Genomic DNA, 18,903 nt, shown 5'->3' with positions numbered 1-18,903 from the left:
CAGTGCTCTATATCCTGACATAGAGACACACATCTTTTCATTTCCTTGTTAACTGTGTGTACAGAAACAAGAGAGGTTCATTATGGACTTAAGTGGAAATGAACAGTCCAGAAGGACTCTGGGGTCATATGCTAACCCCACTAATGCTTCCTATGGGAGTAGTATTTGTATACCCCCCATCAGAGCCAGCAGTTTTGAGCTAAACCCTCAGCTCATTATCATGGTGCAGCAAAATTGCTAGTATTCTGGTCTTCCACAGGAAGAACCTACTGAGTTTCTAGCACAGTTCTTACAAATTGCTGATACAGTACGTGATAAGAAAGTAGATCAGGATGTCTACAGATTATTATTGTTTCCATTTGCTGTAAAAGATCAAGCTAAGAGGTGGTTAAATAACCAACCCACAGCAAGTATAAGAACATGGAAACAGTTATCAGACAAATTCCTGAATCAATATTTTCCTCCAAAAAGGATGACACAGCTAAGGCTAGACATCCAAGGCTTTAAACAAGAGGATAATGAATCTCTTTATAATGTCTGGGAGAGGTACAGAGAGATGCTAAGAAAATGCCCCTCTGAAATATTTTCAGAATGGGTGCAGTTAGACATTTTTTACTATGGACTTATAGAAAAGGCCCAGATGTCTCTAGACCACTCAACTGGTGGATCTATATATATGAGAAAAATAATTGAAGAGGCTCAAGAGCTCATTGATATAGTTGCCAGAAATCAGCACCTGTACTCAAGTAGTGAGACCTCAGTGAAGGAAGAGGCTGAGGCAATATCCACTGAACTTAGTCCTCCAGAACAAATTATTGAACTCAATCAGCAACTATTTTCTATAACAAAACAGTTAGCAAAATTTAAAGAGATGCTACAAGAAACCAAAGATGCTAACCAGAATATGGAAAAATAATTGAATCAGACAAGACAACAATTATCTAAACAGATAATAGAAGAATGCCAAGCTGTTCATTTAAGGAGTGGGAAGACATTGAATGTCTCAATTCAAGGCAGCAGAAAGCCAAGAAAGGAACTGACAGAGGATGACCAAGCCACTACCCAAAATCCCTATGAGGATAGTAAGAGCCCAGAGAGGAATATTCTGGCGTTCAAACGCCAGAAAAGGGTGAAAAATTGGCGTTAAACGCCCAGTGGTTGGCCAATTCTGGCGTCCAAACGCCAGAAAAGGGTGGCAATCTGGTGTTAAACGCCCATGCTGCACCCAATTCTGGCGTTCAAACGCCAATGGGGGATCAGACACTTGCAAGTGCTGATAATAACCCCCTTAGGCAGGCTTCTCCAACCACTTCGGTAAGAAGTAAATCTGCAGCAACTAAGGTTGAAGAATATAAATCCAAGATGCCTTATCCTCAGAAATTCCGCCAAACAGAACAGGATAAACAATTTGCCCGCTTTGCAGACTATCTCAGGACTCTTGAAATAAAGATTCCGTTTGCAGAGGCACTTGAGCAAATACCCTCTTATGCTAAGTTCATGAAAGAAATCTTAAGTCATAAGAAGGACTGGAGATAAACTGATAAAGTTTTCCTCATTGAAGAATGCAGTGCAGTCATTCTGAAAAGCTTACCAGAGAAGCTTAAAGATCCCGGAAGCTTTATGATACCATGCACATTAGAGGATGCTTGTACCAAGACAGCTCTAAGTGATCTTGGGGCAAGTATCAACCTAATACATGCATCCACTATCAAAAAGCTTGGTTTGACTGATGAAGTTAAACCAACCCGGATATGCCTCCAACTTGCTGATGGTTCTATTAAGATTCCATCAGGCGTAATTGAGGACATGATTGTCAAGGTTGGGCCATTTGCCTTTCCCACTGACTTTGTAGTGCTGGAAATGGAGGAGCACAAGAGTGCAACTCTCATTCTAGGAAGACCATTCCTAGCAACTGGACGAACCCTCATTGACATCCAAAAAGGGGAGATAACCCTGAGAGTCAATGAGGTTGAGTTCAAGTTGAATGCTGTCAAAGCTATGCAGCATCCAGACACATCAAAATACTGCATAAGCGATGATAATATTGACTCCCTGGTGGAAGAGGTCAATATGACTGAGAGTCTCAAATCAGAGCTAGAGGACATTTTTAAAGATGTTCAGCCTGATCTGGAGGAACCAGAGAAAATAGAAGAACCTCTGAAAACTCTTCAGGAAGAGGAGAAGCCTCCTAAATCAAAGCTCAAACCACTACCACTATCCCTGAAATATGTATTTCTGGAAGAAGATGACACTTTTTTCGGTAATCATAAGCGCTGCTTTAGAGCCACAGGAAGAGAAAACACTAATTCAGGTGCTAAGGACACACAAGACTGCTCTTGGGTGGTCTATAAGTGATCTTAAGGGCATTAGCCCAGCCAAATACATGCACAAGATCCTATTGGAGGATGATGCTAAGCCAGTGGTTCAACCACAGAGACGGCTGAATCCAGCCATGAAGGAGGTGGTGCAGAAAGAGGTCACTAAGTTACTAGAGGCTGGGATTATTTATCCTATTTCTGATAGCCCCTGGGTGAGTCCTGTCCAAGTTATCCCCAAGAAGGGAGGCATGACAGTGGTTCATAATGAAAAGAATGAACTGGTTCCTACAAGAACAGTTACAGGGTGGCGTATATGTATTGACTACAGAAGGCTCAATACAGCCACCAAGAAGGATCATTTTCCTTTACCATTCATAGACCAGATGCTAGAGAGACTAACAGGCCATGAATACTACTACTTTTTGGATGGCTATTCAGGTTACAACCAAATTGTAGTAGATCCTCAGGACCAAGAGAAAACAGCATTCACATGTCCATATGGAGTATTTGCCTACAGAAGGATGCCATTTGGTCTGTGCAATGCACCTGCAACCTTTCAGAGGTGCATGCTCTCTATATTCTCTGCTATGGTAGAGAAATTTCTGGAAGTCTTCATGGATGACTTCTCAGTATTTGGAGACTCATTCAGCTCCTGTCTTGACCATCTAGCACTTGTTTTAAAAAGGTGCCAAGAGACTAACCTGATTTTAAACTGGGAGAAATGTCACTTTATGGTGACTGAAGGAATTGTCCTTGGACACAAAATTTTGAACAAGGGAATAGAGGTGGATCAAGCTAAGGTAGAGGTAATTGAAAAATTACCACCACCTGCCAATGTTAAGGCAATCAGAAGCTTTCTGGGGCATGCAGGATTCTATAGGAGGTTTATAAAGGATTTTTCAAAAATTGCAAAACCTCTAAGCAATCTGCTAGCTACTGATACACCATTTGTCTTTGACTTAGAGTGTTTGCAGGTGTTTGAGACTCTGAAAGCTAAGCTGGTCACAGCACCAGTCATTTCTGCACCAGATTGGACATTACCATTTGAACTAATGTGTGATGCCAGTGACTATGCCATTGGTGCAGTATTGGGACATAGGCATGAAAAGCTTCTGCATGTCATTTATTATGCTAGCCGTATTTTAAATAATGCGCAGAGGAATTACACAACCACAGAAAAGGAGTTGCTTGCAGTGGTTTATGCCATTGACAAGTTCAGATCTTATTTAGTGGCATCAAAAGTGATTGTGTACACTGACCATGCTGCTCTAAAATATCTCCTCACAAAGCAGGATTCAAAACCCAGACTCATAAGATGGGTGTTGCTTCTGCAAGAGTTTGATATAGAAATAAGAGACAGAAAAGGGACAGAGAACCAAGTAGCTGATCACTTGTCCCGGATAGAACCAGTAGCAGGAGCGTCCCTCCCCCCTACTGAGATCTCTGAAACCTTTTCGGATGAGAAACTCTTTGCCATTCAGGAAGCACCATGGTTTGCAGACATTGTAAACTATAAAGCTGTGAGATTCATACCCAAAGAGTACAGTAAGCAGCAAACGAAAAAATTGGTTTCTGATGCAAAGTACTACCTGTGGGATGAACCATATCTCTTAAAGAGATGTGCAGACGGAATAATCTGTAGATGTGTGCCTAGAGAAGAGGCACAGAAGATCCTATGGCATTGCCATGGATCACAATATGGAAGACATTTCGGAGGTGAGCGAATAGCCACAAAGGTCCTCCAATGTGGCTTCTACTGGCCTACTCTCTATAGAGACTCTCGAGAGTTTGTACGTAACTGTGACAGTTGCCAGAGAGCTGGTAATCTACCTCACGATTATGCCATGCCTCGGCAAGGGATCTTAGAGATTGAGTTGTTTGATGTATGGGGTATTGACTTCATGGGGCCTTTTCCACCATCATATTCAAACACTTATATTCTGGTGGCAGTAGACTATGTATCTAAATGGGTAGAGGCAATTGCAACACCCACTAATGATACTAAGATAGTGATGAAGTTCCTTCAAAAGCATATTTTCAACAGATTTGGTGTCCCTAGGGTACTGATCAGTGATGGCGGCACTCATTTCTATAATAAACAGCTTGACTCTGCTATGATCCGATATGGAATTAACCACAAAGTGGCAACTCCATATCATCCACAAACAAATGGGCAGGCTGAAGTCTCAAATAGAGAACTAAAACAAATCCTGGAACGGACTGTAAGTATCCGTAGAAGGAATTGGGCAAGAAGTCTGGATGATGCTCTGTGGGCATACAGAACCGCATTGAAGACTCCTATAGGGACCTCTCCATACCAGCTTGTGTATGGAAAAGCCTATCATCTGCCAGTGAAACTGGAACACAAAGCCTGTTGGGCAACCAGATTCCTAAACCTTGATGCTAAGGTAGCTGGAGAGAAAAGATTACTCCAGTTGAATGAGCTGGAGGAGTTCAGACTCAATGCTTTCGAAAATGCTCAAATTTACAAAGAGAAAGCAAAAAGGTGGCATGACAGAAAGCTGTCATCTAGAATCTTTGAGCCAGGACAGAAGGTTCTGCTGTTTAACTCTAGGCTCAGATTGTTCCCTGGGAAATTAAAATCCCGGTGGAAGGGACCATATGTGATTACAAGTGTGTCACCATATGGATATGTAGAGCTTCAGGAAATTGACTCTGACAAAAAGTTCATTATTAATGGACAGAGAGTCAAATATTATCTTGAAAGCAATGTTGAGCAAGAGTGCTCAAAACTGAGACTAAATTAAAAGCTCAGTAAAAGTCCAGCTAAAAACAGTAAAGAAGCGCTTGCTGGGAGGCAACCCAGCCATTATAAAAAATTAGATGTTTATAACAATTATATGAGTTTATTTAATTTTATTATTCATGTTAGTTAATACATTTCAGTGAATAAGTCAGGAAAATGGAGGTTCAGAACATAAAGCAGAAGAATCACAGAGGAAAAGAGCTCACTAGCATCAAAACGCCAGTAAAGGGGTGGTGCACGAAATTATGATGTCCAGGCTCGAACAATCCCTGGCAACGTGAGCAACTTGGTGCGCGTAATCGTGATTACACACTCATAATTTGTCACAACTTCGATACAACTAACCAGCAAGTGCACTGGGTCGTCCAAGTAATACCTTACGTGAGTAAGGGTCGAATCCCACGGAGATTGTTGGTATGAAGCAAGCTATGGTCACCTTGTAAATCTCAGTCAGGCAGATATAAAGTGATAATGGTGTTTTCGAATATTATATAATAAAATAGGGATAGAGATACTTATGTAAATCATTGGTAGGAATTTCAGATAAGCGAATGGAGATGCTTTTCGTTCCTCTGAACCTCTGCTTTCCTGCTATCTTCATCCAATCAGTCTTACTCCTTTCCATGGCTGGTTTTATGTGATACATCACCATTGTCAACGGCTACTTTCGGTCATCTCTCGGGAAAATGATCCAATGCCCTGTCACGGCACGGCTAATCGTCTGGAGGCATCACCTTTGTCAATGGCTTCATCTTATCCTCTCAGTGAATAATATGCTCACGCACCCTGTCACGGCACGGCTATTCATCTGTCGGTTCTCGATCATGCTGGAATAGGATTTACTATCCTTTTGCGTCTGTCACTAACGCCCTGCAATCGCGAGTTAGGAGATCGTCACAGTCATTCAATCATTGAATCCTACTCGGAATACCACAGACAAGGTTTAGACTTTCCGGATTCTCTTGAATGCCGCCATCATTCTAGCTTACGCCACGAAGATTCTGGTTAGGAGATCTAAGAGATACTCATTCTAGCTTATTTCATGTAGAACAGAAGTGTTTGTCAGGCACGCGTTCATAAAGGAGAAGGATGATGAGCGTCACACATAATCATCACCTTCATCACGTTCTTGGGTGCGAATGGATATCTTAGAAGTGAAATAAGAAGAATTGAATAGAAAACAGTAGTACTTTGCATTAATTTTTGAGGAACAGCAGAGCTCCACACCTTAATCTATGGAGTGTAGAAACTCTACCGTGTGAAAATACATAAGTGAAGGTCCAGGTATGGCCGAGATGGCCAGCCCCTTAAACGAGATCAATAGTCTCCTAAGATGAACAATGGATTAAAACTGAGACCAAAGATGCCTAATACAATAGTAAAAGGTCCTATTTATAATAAACTAGTCACTAGGGTTTACATGAGTAAGTAATTGATGCATAAATCCACTTCCTGGGCCCACTTGGTGTGTGTTTGGGCTGAGCCTGAGTGTTGCACGTGCAGAGGCCATTTGTGGAGTTGAACGCCAGTTTCTGTGCCAGTTTGGGCGTTCAACTCTGGTTTTGGATCCTTTTCTGGCGCTGGACGCCAGATTTGGGCAGAAGGCTGGCGTTGAACGCCAGTTTACGTCATTTATTCTTGGCCAAAGTATGGACTATTATATATTGCTGGAAAGCCCTGGATGTCTACTTTCCAAAGCAATTAGAAGCGCGCCATTTCGGGTTCTGTAGCTCCAGAAAATCCACTTTGAGTGCAGGGAGGTCAGAATCCAACAGTATCAGCAGTCCTTTTTCAACCTCTGAATTTGATTTCTGCTCAAGTCCCTCAATTTCAGCCAGAAAATACCTGAAATCACAGAAAAACACACAAACTCATAGTAAAGTCCAGAAATGTGAATTTAACATAAAAACTAATGAAAACATCCCTAAAAGTAACTAGATCCTACTAAAAACATACTAAAAACAATGCCAAAAAGCGTATAAATTATCCGCTCATCACAACACCAAACTTAAATTGTTGCTTGTCCCCAAGCAACTGAAAATCAAAATAGGATAAAAAGAAGAGAATATACTATAAATTCCAAACTATCAAATGAAACAGAGCTTCAATCATATGAGCGGGACTTATAGCTTTTTGCCTCTTGAATAGTTTTGGCATCTCACTTTATCCATTGAGGTTCAGAATGATTGGCATCTATAGGAACTTCAGATTTCGGATAGTGTTATTGACTCTCCTAGTTCAGTATGATGATTTTTGAACACAGCTTCTTTATGAGTCTTGGCCGTGGCCCTAAGCACTTTGTTTTCCAGTATTACCACCGGATACATAAATGCCACAGACACGTAATTGGGTGAACCTTTTCAGATTGTGACTCAGCTTTTGCTAAAGTCCCCAATTAGAGGTGTCCAGGGTTCTTAAGCACACTCTTTGTTTTTGCTTTGGACCTTGACTTTAACTGCTCAGTCTCAAGTTTTCACTTGACACCTACACGCCACAAGCACATGGTTAGGGACAGCTTGGTTTAGCCGCTTAGACCAGGATTTTATTCCTTTAGGCCCTCCTATCCACTGATGCTCAAAGCCTTGGGATCCTTTTTATTTGCCCTTGCCTTTTGGTTTTAAGGGTTATTGGCTTTTTCTGCTTGCTTTTTCTTTTTCTTTCTAATTATTTATTTATTTATTTATTTATTTTTTTTGCAAGCTTTGTTCTTTGCTGCTTTTTCTTGCTTCAAGAATCATTTTTATGATTTTTCAGATTATCAAATAACATGTCTCCTAGTCATCATTCTTTCAAGAGCCAACATATTTAACATTTTTAAACAACAACTTCAAAAGATATATGCACTGTTCAAGCATACATTCAGAAAACAAGAAGCATTGTCACCACATCAATATAATTAAGCTAAGTTCAAGGATAAATTCGAAACTCATGTACTTCTTGTTCTTTTGAATTAAAACATTTTTCATTTAAGAGAGATGATGGATTCATAGGACATTTATAACTTTAGGACAAAGTCACTACTACTAATGATCATGTAATGAAGACACAAACATAGATAAGCACATAACATAGAAAACGAAAAACAGAGAAAGTAAGAACAAGGAATGAATCCACCTTAGTGATGTCCTTGAGCTCTTCTATGTCTCTTCCTTGTCTTTGCTGCTCCTCCTTCATTGCTTTTAGATCTTCTCTGATTTCATGAAGGATGATGGAGTGCTCTTGATGTTCCACCCTTAGTTGCTTCCAATAATTGTGTGGAAGAAAATGTATCCCCTGAGGTATCTCAGGGATCTCTTGATTTGCAGTCAAATGTTCTACCACTGAGCTATAGACCCTTGATGGAAGCTTTTGTCTTTCCTTTTCCTCTTTCTAGAGGCCTCTCTGGCCTTAGGTGCTATCAATGGTTATGGAGAAAAACAAAAAAGCTATGCTTTTTACCACACCAAACTTAGAATGTTGCTCGCCCTCGAGCAAAAGAAGAAAGAATAGAAGAAGAAGAAGAAGATATGGAGGAGATGGATGGATGTGTGTATTCGGCCATATGGGTGGGAGAAAGATGTTGAATTTTGAAGGTAGTGGTTGTATGGATGTGAGTGGTAAATGGAAAACAGAAGGGATGATCATGAATGGGAAGAGAGATGATGAGGTAGGTGGGGATCCTGTGGGGTCCACAGATCCTGGGATGATCCTGTGGGGTCCACAGATCCTGAGGTGTCAAGGCATTTACATCCCTGCACCAAATTAGGCATATAAAATGCCTTTGCACACAACTCTGGGCGTTCAGCGCCAGGTTGGTGCCCATTTTGGGCGTTCAACGCCCATTTGCTGCCATTTCTGGCGTTGAACGCCAGAACCATGCTTGTTCTGGGCGTTCAGCGCCAGGATGTTGCCCATTTTGGGCGTTCAGCGCCAGAACCATGCTCTGTTCTGGCGTTTGAACGCCAGGCAGATGCTCCTCCAGGGTGTGCTTTTTCTTCTGCTGTTTTTGATTCCGTTTTCAATTTTTATATTTATTTTGTGACTCCACATGATCATGAACCTAAGAAAACATGAAAAACAATAAAAATAAGAATTAGATAAACATTGGGTTGCCTCCCAACAAGCGCTTCTTTAATGTCAATAGCTTGACAGTGGGCTCTCATGGAGCCTCACAGATGTGCAGAGCTTTGTTGAGACTCTCCAACACCAAACTTAGAGTTTGGATATGGGAGTTCAACACCAAACTTAGAGTTTGGTTGTGGCCTCCCAACACCAAACTTAGAGTTTGACTGTGGGGGCTCTGGTTGACTCTGCTTTGAGAGAAGCTTTTCAAGCTTCCTCTCCATGGTTGCAGAGGGAGATCTTTGAGTTTTGAATACAAGGGAGTTCTCATTCCATTGAAGGACTATTTCACCTCTGTCAACATCAATCACAGCTCTTGCTGTGGCCAGGAAAGGTCTTCCTAGGATGATGGATTCATCCTCTTCCTTTCCAGTATCCAGGACTATGAAATCAGCAGGGATGTAAAGGCCCTCAACCTTTACTAAAACGTCCTCTACTTGTCCATAAGCCTGTTTTCTTGAACTGTCTGCCATCTCTAATGAGATTTTAGCAGCTTGCACCCCATAGATTCCCAGTTTCTCTATTACAGAGAGGGGCATGAGGTTTATTCCTGAACCAAGGTCACACAGAGCCTTAAAGATCATAGTGCCTATGGTACAGGATATTATGAACTTTCCAGGATCCTGTCTCTTCTGAGGCAATGTCAGTTGATCCAGATCTCTTAGTTCATTGATGAACAAGGGAGGTTCAACTTCCCAAGTATCAATGCCAAATAATTTGGCATTCAGCTTCATGATTGCACCAAGAAACTTGGCAGTTTGCTCTTCAGTAACATCCTCATTCTCTTCAGAAGAGGAATACTCATCAGAGCTCATGAAGGGCATAAGGAGGTTCAATGGAATCTCTATGGTCTCTAGATGAGCCTCAGAGTCCTTTGATTCCTCAGAGGGAAGCTCCTTATTGATCACTGGACGTCCCAGGAGGTCTTCCTCCTTGGGATTCACGTCCTCTCCTTCCCATACAGGTTCGGCCATGGTGCTTATGTCAATGGCCTTGCACTCTCCTTTTGGGTTCTCTTCTGTATTGCTTGGGAGAGTACTAGGAGGGATTTCAGTGATCCTTTTACTCAGCTAGCCCACTTGTGCTTCCAAATTTCTAATGGAAGACCTTGTTTCATTCATGAAACTCACAGTGGCCTTGGATAGATCAGAGACTAGATTTGCTAAATTAGAAGCATTCTGTTCAGAGTTCTCTGTCTGTTGCTGAGTGGATGATGGAAAAGGTTTATTATTGTTAAACCTGTTTCTTCCATCATTATTAAAGCCTTGTTGGGGCTTTTGATCCTTCCATGAGAAATTTGGATGATTTCTCCATGTTGAGTTATAGGTGTTTCCATAATGTTCACCTAAGTAATTTACCTCTGTTATTGCAGGGTTCTCAGGATCATAAGCTTCTTCTTCAGAAGATGCCTCTTGAGTACTGTTGGATGCAGCGTGCATTCCATGCAGACTCTGCGAGATCATATTGACTTGTTGAGTCAATATTTTATTCTGAGCCAATATGGCATTCAGAGTATCAACCTCAAGAACTCCCTTCTTCATAGGCGTCCCATTACTCACAGGATTCCTTTCAGAAGTGTACATGAACTGGTTATTAGCAACCATGTCAATGAGTTCTTGAGCTTCTGCAGGTGTTTTCTTTAGGTGAATGGATCCACCTGCAGAAGTGTCCAGTGACATCTTTGATAGCTCAAATAAACCATCATAGAATATATCCAGGATGGTCCATTCTGAAAGCATGTCAGAAGGACACTTTTTGGTCAACTGTTTGTATCTTTCCCAAGCTTCATAGAGGGATTCACCTTCTTTCTGTCTGAAGGTTTGAACATCAGCTCTAAGCTTGCTCAGCTTTTGAGGAGGAAAGTACTTGGCTAAGAAAGCCGTGACCAGCTTATCCCAAGAGTTCAGGCTGTCTTTGGGTTGAGAATCCAACCATAATCTAACTCTGTCTCTTACAGCAAAAGGGAAAAGCATGAGCCTGTAGACTTCAGGATCTACTCCATTAGTCTTAACAGTATCACATATCTGCAAGAATTCAGTTAAGAACTGAAAAGGATCTTCAGATGGAAGTCCATGAAACTTGCAGTTCTGCTGCATCAGAGAAACTAATTGAGGTTTCAGCTCAAAGTTGTTTGCTCCAATGGCAGGAATGGAGATGCTTCTTCCATGTAAATTGGAATTAGGTGCAGTAAAGTCACCAAGCATCTTCCTTACATTATTATTATTTTCGGCTGCCAACTCCTCTGCCTGTTCGAAAATTTCTGAAAGGTTATTTCTGGATTGTTGTATTTTAGCTTCTCTTAATTTTCTCTTCAGAGTCCTTTCAGGTTCTGGATCTGCTTCCACAAGAATGTTCTTATCCTTGCTCCTGCTCATATGACAAAGAAGAAGGCACAGAAAAATAATAATAATAATATAGAGTAGATCCTTTATACCACAGTATAGGGATCCCTGTGTGAGTGGAAGAAGAGGGGGAGACAAAGAATGTAATATAATGGAAGAAACACAACTGTGAGGATGGAAGAGATGTGAGATGAGATGTTAGGATATGAATGAATAAATAGAATAAGATGGGGGAGGGAAAATTTTCGAAAATTATTTTGAAAAAGAGTTAGTGATTTTCGAAAAATGGTTTTTGAAAATTGTTAGTATTATTTTTTTTTTCGAAAATCAGGATTTAAAATTTAAAATAATAGTTAGTTAAAAAAAAAGAAATTTTGAAAAAGGGGAGAGATATTTTCGAAAATGAGAGAGAGAGAGTTAGTTAGGTAGTTTTGAAAAAGTTAAGAAACAAACAAAAAGTTTGTTAGTTAGTTGAAACAAATTTTGAAAGGATAGGAAGTTAGGAAGTTAGAAAAGATATTTTGAAAAGATATTTTTGAAAAGGATAAGATAAGAAGATATTTTTGAAAAGATATGATTGAAATTAGTTTTGAAAAAGATTTGATTTTTAAAATCTCAATTAATGACTTGATTCACAAGAAATCACAAGATATGATTCTAGAACTTAAAGTTTGAATCTTTCTTAACAAGCAAGTAACAATCTTGAAATTTTTGAATCAAAACATTAATTGATTATGTCATTTTCGAAAATTTAATACAAAAATAAGAAAAAGATTTTTGAAAAAGATTTGATTTTTGAAAAAGATTTTGAAAAAAGATAAGATTTTCAAATTGAAAATTTGATTTGACTCATAAGAAACAACTTGATTTTTAAAAATTTTTGAAAAAGTCAACTCAATTTTCGAATTTGATGAGAGAAAAAGGGAAAGATATTTTTTTTATTTTTGAAATTTTTATGAAAAACATGAAAAATATGCAATGCATGAAATTTTTAGATCAAAATAATGAATGCATGCAAGAATGCATGAATGTCAAGATGAACACCAAGAACACTTTGAATGTCATGATGAACATCAAGAACATATTTTTGAAAAATTTTTAATGCAAAGAAAACATGCAAGACACCAAACTTAGAATTCTTTAATGCTTAGACACTAAGAATTCAAGAATGCATATGATAAACATGAAAAGACACAAAACAAAAAATCATCAAGATCAAACAAGAAGACTTACCAAGAACAACTTGAAGATCATGAAGAACACTATGAATGCATGATATTTTCAAAAAATGCAAGATGCACATGCAATTGACACCAAACTTATGATATGACTCAAGACTCAAACAAGAAACACAAAATATTTTTGATTTTTATGATTTTCTAATTTTTTTGGATTTTTTTTTTCGAAAATTATATGAAAAAGAAAAATAAGGATTCCAAAATTTTTAATATGAATTCCAGGAATCTTGCATTCTTAGTCTAAAGCTTCAGTCCAGGAATTAGACATGGCTCACTAGGCAGCCAAGCTTTCAATGAAAGCTCCGGTCCAAAACACTAGACATGGCCAATGGCCAGCCAAGCTTTAGCATGTAATTAAGACATGACACGCCTGACATACTCATTCCCAAAGGAATAGGACATGGCTTTACAGCCAGCCAGGCTTCAACATGCTTCATGAAACACTAGAATTCATTCTTAAAAATTTTGAATAAAAATTTTTTGAAAACATTTTATTTTTTTCGAAAACAGATGAGAAAATTTTAGAAATATTTTTGAAAAATTTTTGAAAATAAAATAAAAAGAAAATTACCTAATCTAAGCAACAGGATGAACCGTCAGTTGTCCAAACTCAAACAATCCCCGGCAACGGCGCCAAAAACTTGGTGCACGAAATTGTGATGTCCAGGCTTGAACAATCCCTGGCAACGTGAGCAACTTGGTGCGCGTAATCGTGATTACACACTCATAATTTGTCACAACTTCGATACAACTAACCAACAAGTGCACTGGGTCGTCCAAGTAATACCTTACGTGAGTAAGGGTCGTATCCCACGGAGATTGTTGGTATGAAGCAAGCTATGGTCACCTTGTAAATCCCAGTCAGGCAGATATAAAGTGATAATGGTGTTTTCGAATATTATATAATAAAATAGGGATAGAGATACTTATGTAAATCATTGGTAGGAATTTCAGATAAGCGAATGGAGATGCTTTTCGTTCCTCTGAACCTCTGCTTTCCTGCTATCTTCATCCAATCAGTCTTACTCCTTTCCATGGCTGGCTTTATGTGATACATCACCATTGTCAACGGCTACTTTCGGTCATCTCACGGGAAAATGATCCAATGCCCTGTCACGGCACGGCTAATCGTCTGGAGGCATCACCTTTGTCAATGGCTTCATCTTATCCTCTCAGTGAATAATATGCTCACGCACCCTGTCACGGCACGGCTATTCATCTGTCGGTTCTCGATCATGCTGGAATAGGATTTACTATCCTTTTGCGTCTGTCACTAACGCCCTGCAATCGCGAGTTAGGAGCTCGTCACAGTCATTCAATCATTGAATCCAACTCGGAATACCACAGACAAGGTTTAGACTTTCCGGATTCTCTTGAATGCCGCCATCATTCTAGCTTACGCCACGAAGATTCTGGTTAGGAGATCTAAGAGATACTCGTTCTAGCTTATTTCATGTAGAACAGAAGTGTTTGTCAGGCACGCGTTCATAAAGGAGAAGGATGATGAGCGTCACACATAATCATCACCTTCATCACGTTCTTGGGTGCGAATGGATATCTTAGAAGCGAAATAAGAAGAATTGAATAGAAAACAGTAGTACTTTGCATTAATCTTTGAGGAACAGCAGAGCTCCACACCTTAATCTATGGAGTGTAGAAACTCTACCGTATGAAAATACATAAGTGAAGGTCCAGGCATGGCCGAGATGGCCAGCCCCCTAAACGAGATCAATAGTCTCCTAAGATGAACAATGGATTAAAACTGAGACCAAAGATGCCTAATACAATAGTAAAAGGTCCTATTTATAATAAACTAGTCACTAGGGTTTACATGAGTAAGTAATTGATGCATAAATCCACTTCCTGGGCCCACTTGGTGTGTGTTTGGGCTGAGCCTGAGTGTTGCACGTGCAGAGGCCATTTGTGGAGTTGAACGCCAGTTTCTGTGCCAGTTTGGGCGTTCAACTCTGGTTTTGGATCCTTTTCTGGCGCTGGACGCCAGATTTGGGCAGAAGGCTGGCGTTGAATGCCAGTTTACGTCATTTATTCTTGGCCAAAGTATGGACTATTATATATTGCTGGAAAGCCCTGGATGTCTACTTTCCAACGCAATTAGAAGCGCGCCATTTCGGGTTCTGTAGCTCCAGAAAATCCACTTTGAGTGCAGGGAGATCAGAATCCAACAGTATCAGCAGTCCTTTTTCAACCTCTGAATCTGATTTCTGCTCAAGTCCCTCAATTTCAGCCAGAAAATACCTGAAATCACAGAAAAGCACACAAACTCATAGTAAAGTCCAGAAATGTGAATTTAACATAAAAACTAATGAAAACATCCCTAAAAGTAACTAGATCCTACTAAAAACATACTAAAAACAATGCCAAAAAGCGTATAAATTATCCGCTCATCACAACACCAAACTTAAATTGTTGCTTGTCCCCAAGCAACTGAAAATCAAAATAGGATAAAAAGAAGAGAATATACTATAAATTCCAAACTATCAAATGAAACAGAGCTTCAATCATATGAGCGGGACTTATAGCTTTTTGCCTCTTGAATAGTTTTGGCATCTCACTTTATCCATTGAGGTTCAGAATGATTGGCATCTATAGGAACTTCAGATTTCGAATAGTGTTATTGACTCTCCTAGTTCAGTATGATGATTTTTGAACACAGCTTCTTTATGAGTCTTGGCCGTGGCCCTAAGCACTTTGTTTTCCAGTATTACCACCGGATACATAAATGCCACAGACACATAATTGGGTGAACCTTTTCAGATTGTAACTCAGCTTTGCTAAAGTCCCCAATTAGAGGTGTCCAGGGTTCTTAAGCACACTCTTTTTTTTTTTTTGCTTTGGACCTTGACTTTAACCGCTCAGTCTCAAGTTTTCACTTGACACCTACACGCCACAAGCACATGGTTAGGGACAGCTTGGTTTAGCCGCTTAGACCAGGATTTTATTCCTTTAGGCCCTCCTATCCACTGATGCTCAAAGCCTTGGGATCCTTTTTATTTGCTCTTGCCTTTTGGTTTTAAGGGTTATTGGCTTTTTTTGCTTGATTTTTCTTTTTCTTTCTCTCTTTTTTTTTTGCAAGCTTTGTGTTTTTCACTGCTCTTTCTTACTTCAAGAATCAATTTTATGATTTTTCAGATTATCAATAACATTTCTCTTGTTTTCATTATTCTTTCAATAGCCAACAATTTTAACATTCATCAGAGAAACTAATTGGTGTGATTTCGTGATCCCTGAGCTAAAACAAACGAATCTCATGGCTCCCAAAGGAAGACAAACCACTTCAAGAGGCAAGAAAGAAAGCAATCTAAAACCACTTTGGATGCATGAGAATTTCTGCACCAAAGAACATGCAGACCATTATTTCAAAATTGTGTGCAGAAGATCAGTGATCCTAGAAGTTAAGTTGAATCTAAAAGAAGATGAATACCCGGAGATCCAAGAGCAGATTTGAAACAGGGGCTGGGAAGTCCTGGCTAATCTTGAGATACATGTTGGAAGAAACATGATCTAGGAATTCTATGCAAATCTGTGGATGACGGATAAGCAAAGATTAGAGGGAACTGCCTTCCACTCCTTTCAGACTATGGTCAAAGGGAAGATTATTTACTTCCACTTTGACATAGTGAGAGATGTTCTCAAGCTTCCTCAACTACAAGATGATCCAGAATCCTTTAATAGGAGAATGGCCAAAGATAAAAGGCTAGATCAAGTTCTAGAGGACATATGCCTCCTTGGAACCAAGTGGATTACTAATACAAAAGGTGTCCCAAACCAGCTAAAGAGAGGAGATCTCAAACCAGTTGCTAGAGGTTGGCTGGATTTCATTGGGCGTTCTATACTCCCAACCAGCAGCCGTTTTGAAGTCACTATCAAGAGAGCAGTGATGATTCATTGTATTATGCTGAGAAAAGAAGTAGAGATTCATCAGCTGATTCCTGGTGAAATTTACATATTCGCAAACAAGGAATCCACTGATGCTAAATTGGCTTACCCAAGCTTGATTAGTCTGTTATGTAAAGATGCGGGGGTAAAGATGGGTGTGGATGAAAATATCCCAGTTGAACGTCCAATCACCAAAAAAGGTGATGGATGGACCTCAAGTTCAAGACAACCCCATCAAGAGGAGGGCGCATGAGCTCCTCCCTGAAATTATTCAATTTGAATATTGGGCCCGCTTAGAAGCATCTGTCACCAAGTTGCAAGAAGCTATGTATCAACTCAAAGAAGAGCAGCAGAATCAAAACAGCATGCTCTGTAAATTGCTCAAAGAACAAGAGAAATAAGGGCGTGAGATACAGGAGCTAAAGCGCCAGAAGCTGCCCCTTGAAGAGCTAGACGTCCCACAGATTGAAGGAGCAAGTATCTCTTAAAATAAAGGTTGTTGAGTCCTAACTCTGTGATAACTTTTGTTATTAGAGACCTATTCTAAGAGTTACATGAGTATTAGTATTAGAGTCGTTTATTTTTATGTCTTTAATTTCCTTTCTTTTATTGTTATTTGTCTGCTTTTATGTTTAGTGTCTGTCTTGTTTTTATCTTTATTACATGATTATTAGTGTTTAGAGTCTATGTCTTAAAGCTATGAATGATTCCATGAATCTCTTACCTTTCTTAAATGAAAAAATGTTTTTATTTGCAAAAGAACAAGAAGTGCATAGTTTCGAAATTTATCTTGAAATTAGTTTAACTATTTTGATGTGGTGGCAATACTTCTTGCTTTCTGAATGTATGCTTGAACAGTTCATAATTTTTATAGTGAAGTTTATGAATGTTAAAATTGTTGGCTCTTGAAAGAATAATGAAAACAAGAGAAATGTTATTGATAATCTGAAAAATCATAAAATTGATTCTTGAAGTAAGAAAGAGCAGTGAAAAACACAAAGCTTGCAAAAAAAAAGAGAGAAAGAAAAATAAAAAGCAAGCAGAAAAAGCCAATAACCCTTTAAACTTAAAGGCAAGGGTAAAAATGATCCAAGGCTTTGAGTATTAATGGATACGAGGGTCCAAAGGAATAAAATCCTGGCCTAAGCGGCTAAATCAAGCTGTCCCTAACCATGTGCTTGTGTCATGAAGGTCCAAATGAAAAGCTTGAGACTGAGTGGTTAAAGTCGTGGTCCAAAGAAAAAAGAGTATACTTAAGAGCTCTGGGCACCTCTAACTGGGGACTCTAGCAAAGCTGAGTCACAATCTGAAAAGGTTCACCCAGTTATGTGTCCGTGGCATTTATGTATCCGGTGGTAATACTGGAAAACAAAATGCTCAGGGTCACGACCAAGATTCATAAAGTAACTGTGTTCAAGAATCAACATACTGAACTAGGAGAATCAATAACACTATTTAAATTCTGAGTTCCTATGGATGCCAATCATTCTGAACTTCAAAGGATAAAGTGAGATGCCAAAACTGTTCAGAAGCAAAAAGCCATTAGTCCCGCTCATCTAATTGAAACTAATCTTCATTGATATTTTTGAAATTTATTGTATATTCTCTTCTTTTTATCCTATTTTTTTTAGTTTCTTGGGGACAAGCAACAATTTAAGTTTGGTGTTATGATGAGCAGATAATTTATACCCTTTTTGGCATTGTTTTTAGGTAGTTTTTAGTATGTTTTAGTTACTTTTTATTATATTTTTATTAGTTTTTATGCAAAAATCACATTTCTGGACTTTACTATGAGTTTGTGTGTTTTTCTGTAATTTCAGGTATTTTCTGGCTGAAATTGAGGGACCTGAGCAAAAATCTGATTCTGAGGCTAAGAAAGGACTACAGATGCTGTTGGATTCTGACCCTCCTGCACTCGAAGTAGATTTTCGGGAGCTACAGAAGCCAAATTGGCGCGCTCTTAATTATGTTAGAAAGTAGACATCTTGGGCTTTCCAGAAATATATGATAGTCTAAACTTTGCCCGAGATTTGATGGCCCAAACTGGCGTTCAACACCAGCCAGAGACCCTTTTCTGGCGTAAAAGGCCAGAACTGGCACCAGAACTGGAGTTAAACGCCCAAACTGGCATCCAAGATGGCGTTTAAGTCCAATAATGGCCTATGCATGTGAAAGCTTCAATGCTCAGCCCAAGCACACACCAAGTGGGCCCCGGAAGTGGATTTATGCACTATCTGTAC

The 18,903-nt window shown here is 39.4% G+C and overlaps 1 non-coding gene across 1 annotated transcript; it reads left to right on the top strand.

Annotated features, from left to right (window-relative positions):
* The first annotated feature begins 10,919 nt into the window (after positions 1-10,919).
* Positions 10,920-11,027, top strand: LOC112724617 (small nucleolar RNA R71). The gene has a single exon (XR_003163772.1). It is a non-coding gene; the product is annotated as a small nucleolar RNA R71 (small nucleolar RNA).
* Positions 11,028-18,903: the final 7,876 nt, after the last annotated feature.

This window comes from Arachis hypogaea, chromosome 11 (genome assembly GCF_003086295.3).
Source record: "Arachis hypogaea cultivar Tifrunner chromosome 11, arahy.Tifrunner.gnm2.J5K5, whole genome shotgun sequence".
NCBI classification, from domain to species: Eukaryota; Viridiplantae; Streptophyta; class Magnoliopsida; order Fabales; family Fabaceae; genus Arachis; species Arachis hypogaea.
The sequence above is the reverse complement of the archived record's forward strand: the minus strand, read 5'-3'. Positions and strand labels throughout refer to the sequence as shown.